This window comes from Ovis canadensis, chromosome 15 (assembly GCF_042477335.2).
Source record: "Ovis canadensis isolate MfBH-ARS-UI-01 breed Bighorn chromosome 15, ARS-UI_OviCan_v2, whole genome shotgun sequence".
Classification (NCBI taxonomy): domain Eukaryota; kingdom Metazoa; phylum Chordata; class Mammalia; order Artiodactyla; family Bovidae; genus Ovis; species Ovis canadensis.
Genome location: NC_091259.1, coordinates 72,398,887 through 72,404,684, shown reverse-complemented (window position 1 = coordinate 72,404,684; position 5,798 = coordinate 72,398,887). Strand labels below are relative to the sequence as shown.

Genomic DNA, 5,798 nt, shown 5'->3' with positions numbered 1-5,798 from the left:
CCCCTGCAAATCCCACCTCTGGCAACAACCAATTTGTTCTCTGTTTTCTATGAGTTCATTTATTTGAGATTCCACATATAAGTGAGATCATACAGTATTTGCCTTTCTCTGCCTGACCTATTTCATTTAGCATAATGCCCTCAAGAATCATCCATGTTGTCCCATATGTCAAGAGTTCCTTCTTTTTTATGGCTGAATAATATTCCATTGTATATACATACCTTATTTTCTTATCCATTCATTCATCAGTGGACACTTAGGTCGCTTCCATATCTTGGCTCTTGTGAATAATGCTTCAATAAGCATGAGGAGTGCAAATAACTCTTCAATGTACAGCATGGTAACTATAGCTAAAAATGCTATATTGTATATTTGAACTATTGAACTTTTAGTTACACACAAAATTGTAACTATGTGAGGTAATGGATGTGTTAACCAACCTTATTGTGGCGATCATTTCACCATATATACATATACCAAATCATCACCTCGTATACCTTAGATGAAGTACATAGTTAAATATCGATTATCTCTCAACAAAGCTGAAAAAATAAAAAGTGTTACCTGGTGTTCAAATCCTGCCTGCCTGCACCTTGGAATGCATGTGATGTGGGTGTCTGTTAGATTCTGCATCTCAGTTACCTTCTAGATGAGGATAATAATGGTACCTTATTGTGATATTACAAAGACTAAAGGGGAGGGATCACATCATCCCTTGTAGTCTTTATAAATATGTGGGAGATAAAACCTTAGAAACACAGACTCTCTGAGTCTGAATCTCTGGCTCTTTGGACACAGAACTGACTGAAAGAAGCACACTTCCTCTAGCCCCATTTTACAGATAAGAAAACTAAGGCCATGGAGATGGAAGGTTTTTTGGTTTCAGTTTAGGAAATTAAATTAGGAAAAATAAAATTTAAGAGATCAAAGGAAAGCATCTGAAATAAAAACACAGAGACAAAACAGCAAGGCCAGACTAAATAGAAGCTAGACAGAGTATCCGTGAAAATGGGAAGGTTGAGAAGGTTAACAAAACAGTGAACTCATTTCTGACAGGTAACCGGAAAGAACAAGCTGTGTTGTCATACTCCTCAGAGGCTGGCTGGGCAGCTGCCAACATGCCAACAGCAGTCCCCCGTATTGCCCCTCCCTGAGCACCGCCACGAGGCTCCACACTCCTAACCCTGCTCAGCCATGTTTGGGGGCTGTTCCCATCAAGCCCCTTGAGAAGATTCACCCTGTGCTCCTTTTTTTCCAGTTGGCTGCCTGTTGGCTGCAGTTGGCCTTGTTCACACCTTTATCTGCAGAGGAATGAGTGTTCAGAAAGCACTGTCTACAAAGCAAGCCCCTCTCCTGAAAGCTAAGGGCTGGGCGATCAGCATATGCTGTAGCACATCCTGGATCCTTCCAGAAACGTGGTTCCTCTTCTCCAGTCATCCCTGTACACCTTGACTTAGGTTACACACACGCATGTGCAAACACACACACACACACACACGCTTGCGCACAGCAAAAGAGAAAGGAACAAAAATCTCCTGCCTCCACTACTTGTCAAGCGATTCCATCCAAACTGACCAAGTTCACTCAGGGACCTGCAGGATGGCTCAGCGTCAGATGGTGGCAGAATAAGACAGATAAGAAAGCAAGGGGTGGACTGGAGGGAGGGCGCCAAAGTTTGTTATCTCTGGCCCCTTTAAACATTTTTCCTCTGTTATGAAGCAACGTCTGTATTATCTAACCCCCACCCCCACCCCAGCTCAAATGAAGTGGGTGGAGCAGGTCCATCCACCCATTCTCCTCTCGCGAAGATGAAGTCACCTCCTGAGTTCTTTCCTGTGTGTCTGAGTGTAGCTGGCAGGCGGTTTGATCTCCTGTCTCTCTCTCCTGCAGGTGTCCTCTGCGTGGCTCCAGGTGAGATGCCACAGGCTTGTGGGTAAAATGTTCAGCTCCTACCTGTTGGGAGGGGAGCCCAGCTCCAGCTAACCTCGGCAGGTCCCAAACCAGATCGTCCCAGCTGGCCCTCCCTTTGTATTTCTTCATCCTACTTAAGACAAGCAATTTATTAAATGTGCCATTTGATGAGATGGAACCTTCGTGCTTTGGAGGCGTGTTGCTTTAGATATACTCACGCGGCAGAGAAATAGCTTTTTCTGTGAAATTGTGAGCTATTTGGGGTTCTGGGAAATAATCCCTTATCTTTACAGATGGCTGGAACACACAGTATAGTCAGGACAGCGCAGTAGATTGGAAAGAGTAATAATCATTTGAAGGAAGATTGAGGAGATATACTTTGTTTTTTGAGTTTAAAATTTATCTCACATGGGATAAAATGCGCTCTTTTTAGGGTATAGTTTTATGAGTTTTGACAAATGTATACATTCATGGACCCACTACCTCGATTAAGATCTAGAACAGAGACTTCCCAGCTGGTCCAGTGGTTAAGACTTCATCTCCCAATGCAGAGGGTGAGTTCGATCCCTGGTTGGGAAGCTAAGATCCCACATATCTTGCAGCCAAAAATAGAAGCAATATTGTAACAACTGCAACAAAAGCTTTAAAAATAGTCCACATTAAATATATATATAACAGTTCTATAGACCTGTTCATAGGTCTATAGAAACTTCCTTGTGCCCCTTTTTTTGGGTTTAAATTGTGTTCCTGCAAAATTCATATGGTGAACTCGTAACTCTTAGTACCTCAGAATAGGGCCTTATTTAGAGATATAGTCTTCACCGAAGAAATCAAGTCAAAATGAGGTTCATTAGAGTGGCCCCTAATCCAACATGGCTGATGTGAAAAGGAGCTATTTGGACACACATGTATGTATGCCCAGGATGCCATGTGAACATGAAGGTGCCCACCTACAAACCAAAGAGATGGGCCTGGACCAGGTCCTTTCCTCAGAGCCCTCAGCAGGAGCCCACATTGCCAACAATTTGATTTTGGACTTTGAGGGCCATTAGATAATTTTTAGCACTTAAACCATTCAGTTTGAAGCACTTTGTCATGGCAACCCTTTGTATCAGTTTATTATCAGCAAACTAATACAGCCCCTTTACAGTCCACCACCTGCCCCCACCTTGGCCCCTGGCAGGCACTGACTGATTTTTGCGTCTATAGTTTGGCTTTTTTTCAGAATGTTGTGTAAGTGGGATTACATAGTATGTAGCTTTTTGAGTCTGTTTTCATTCAGTACAGTGCTTTTAAGACTCACCCACTTTTTTTTTTTTCCATTCAATTGCCGAGGAGGATTCCATTTTATGGAGGTACCACAGTTTTATTTCTCCATTCACCAGTTGAAGCCTATTTAGTTTATTTCAAGGTTTAAGGTATTGTGACTAAATTGTTCGTTAATATTCACATATAGTACTTTTTTTTTTGCATGTGGACCTTTTCTCTTGGATAAATACCTGACAGTTGGATTCCTGAGTCACATAATAAGCATAGGTTTACATTTGCATGAAGTTGCCAAATTTGTTTTCAAAGTGGCTGTTCTATCTTTGTATTCTTGCCAGCAATATATAAACATTTTAAGTGGTGTTTCACATCTTCCCCGCTGTACTTGGTCTGTTTTTGTCTTTGCCAATAGTATCTATGTATAGATATTTCACTGTGGTTTTACTTCCATTTTCCTAATGACTAAAGATGTTCAACAACATTTTTGTGGTCATTTGCCATCTATATAACTTTCTTCTGTGAAGTATCTAATCAAATATTTCCCCATTTTTAATTGTTTTTTAAAAATTTGAATTTGAGAGTCCTTTATCAAATAAATATTTGCAAATATGATTTTGTTTTGCAAATATTTTCTTCCAGACTATGACATGTCTTTTTATTTTCTTAACAGTATCTTTTGTAGAGCAGAAATTTTAAGTTTGGATGTAGTCCAATTTATCAAAAAGAATTTAATGGATCATGCTTTTGATATCACAGTTAAGAAATCTTTACTCAGGGTCACAAAGTTCAGAACACCAGCTTTTCTTGTTGACTGAGCAGCTGATTCTCATCTTAGATGGGTCACTCATCCTTTCTCAGCCTTAGTTTATCTCTCTGTGAAATGTGGAGACTGAAATGATAGTATTTTTTCAAACTAATAGACAGCAAGCGGAACCCACTTTTAACTGAGATCGTACATAGTACCCCAGTACATAAAATCGAAGTGTTCTTGGGATCTTGCCTTCCTGGGGTCTTGTGAGCCATGTTTCCTACCTTTCATGTGTACACAAACCACTCGATGCCCTTATGCAAATGCAGAAGCTGATTTGTAGGTCCGAAATAAAGATGAGGCTCCGCAGTTCTAACAAACTCCGGGGGATGGCTGATGCTGGTCCAGCGACCTCACTTTGAGTGGCAACGCTCCAGAGTGCTCTCAAGGACAAAATGTGAAGTCTGCTTTTGTCAACATAAGACTTTGAATTTCTGCAGTGGGTTTTTTTCAAAGAGAGAATAATTTTCCCACTTCAATAATTCTCTTTCCCTCCTATGAACCCCATTATTACCCCCAGTTAGCTGATGGGTACACCGAGGCCCAGGTTCGAGCGAAGTTCTCTGGAATGTGGGGGATCAGTAGAGAAGAATGCTGCCAGCAGCTGGGGACATGCACCGTCATGAACTGTATAGCAGAATGAGTGTAACACTGAGAACTTGTTCTCTTTTATCAGAAACTCAAGCTGGCTTAAGGAAGAGGGGGGATGTGTTTTGGCCAATGTAACTAAAATGTCTGAGGTTATGCTGGCTGCACATATAGTTGGATCTAGAGGTTTGAATGCTATCATACAAATAATGGCTCTGAAAATTTTAGTTCTGTGCTCCTCTGAATTGGTTTCACTCCCAGGCAGGTTCTTCACATGCCATGATAAGAAGACCACTGGTGGTCTAGGCCCACATTTGATCAGCTGAGAACCACGAGCAGAAAGGCTAGTCCCCTTTTCCAATTGTTTTGCCAAAAATTTTACATTTGAACTTCACTGGCTTAGCTCAGGCCACGGGCCTACGTAACAATGACTGTGGCCAACAAGCCTGTGGGATGCTGTCAGCTGATGGACCAGGCCTAAATGACGCTTATAGCCTGGGGATGAAGTCAGCTTCACCTGAACCACATAGACTTAAAGTCCAGAAAGAAATTTCCCAAAATAAAGGGTAATATTGTTTGCTTAATGGGCAAACAACAGTGTCTGCTACAGTCATTATGAATTGATATATGTGAAAACCTATGTTTTTGGTTTTGATTTTGAAGGAGGAAGAGGAAACAAGAATCTGTAACTCCGGCCACTCAGGAAACCTCTTCATGTGTCTTAGATCCCTCAACTCTTCCTTGGCACGCAATCTGTTTCAAGCTCCTTGGACTCCCTTTCTCCAATTTCACTGCAGCCCCCAACTTCCAGATTTTCATGCTGTCTTTTCCAGTCTGACAAATGCATTTCAAGGCTAAACATTTGTATTCTTGTTATCTCAGAGTTCCTTGGACTTGAAGTGAGAATTGCAAGTGAGGACAATACTTGATACAAAATAATTGTATACTAAAGGTGGAATTTTTATACTAAAGGCAGTGGGGGATTTCCACCCCCCAGGACGGAGGGATCTCCTTTGTCCTGCCAAATCATCCACCTGGTTTTACTGACCTACAAAATTGGCCAAGGTCACAGCCTTCTAGCCCTAAAGCAATCCCCTCTTTCTGTAGGGGGCAGAAGAAACAGGTAGAGTCAGGGCTGGGCTGATTCACGGCAATGTTAGGACTCTCTTGGGAGGAACCCTTAAATAGGAGTGCAAGTGGCAAATCCTGCCTACTGACAGTGTGA

At 41.7% G+C, this 5,798-nt stretch overlaps 1 long non-coding RNA gene across 1 annotated transcript; it reads left to right on the top strand.

Annotated features, from left to right (window-relative positions):
- Positions 1-1,807: 1,807 nt before the first annotated feature.
- Positions 1,808-5,432, top strand: LOC138420976 (uncharacterized). The gene is made up of 2 exons (XR_011249397.1): positions 1,808-1,911; positions 5,237-5,432. It is a non-coding gene; the product is annotated as an uncharacterized lncRNA (long non-coding RNA).
- Positions 5,433-5,798: the final 366 nt, after the last annotated feature.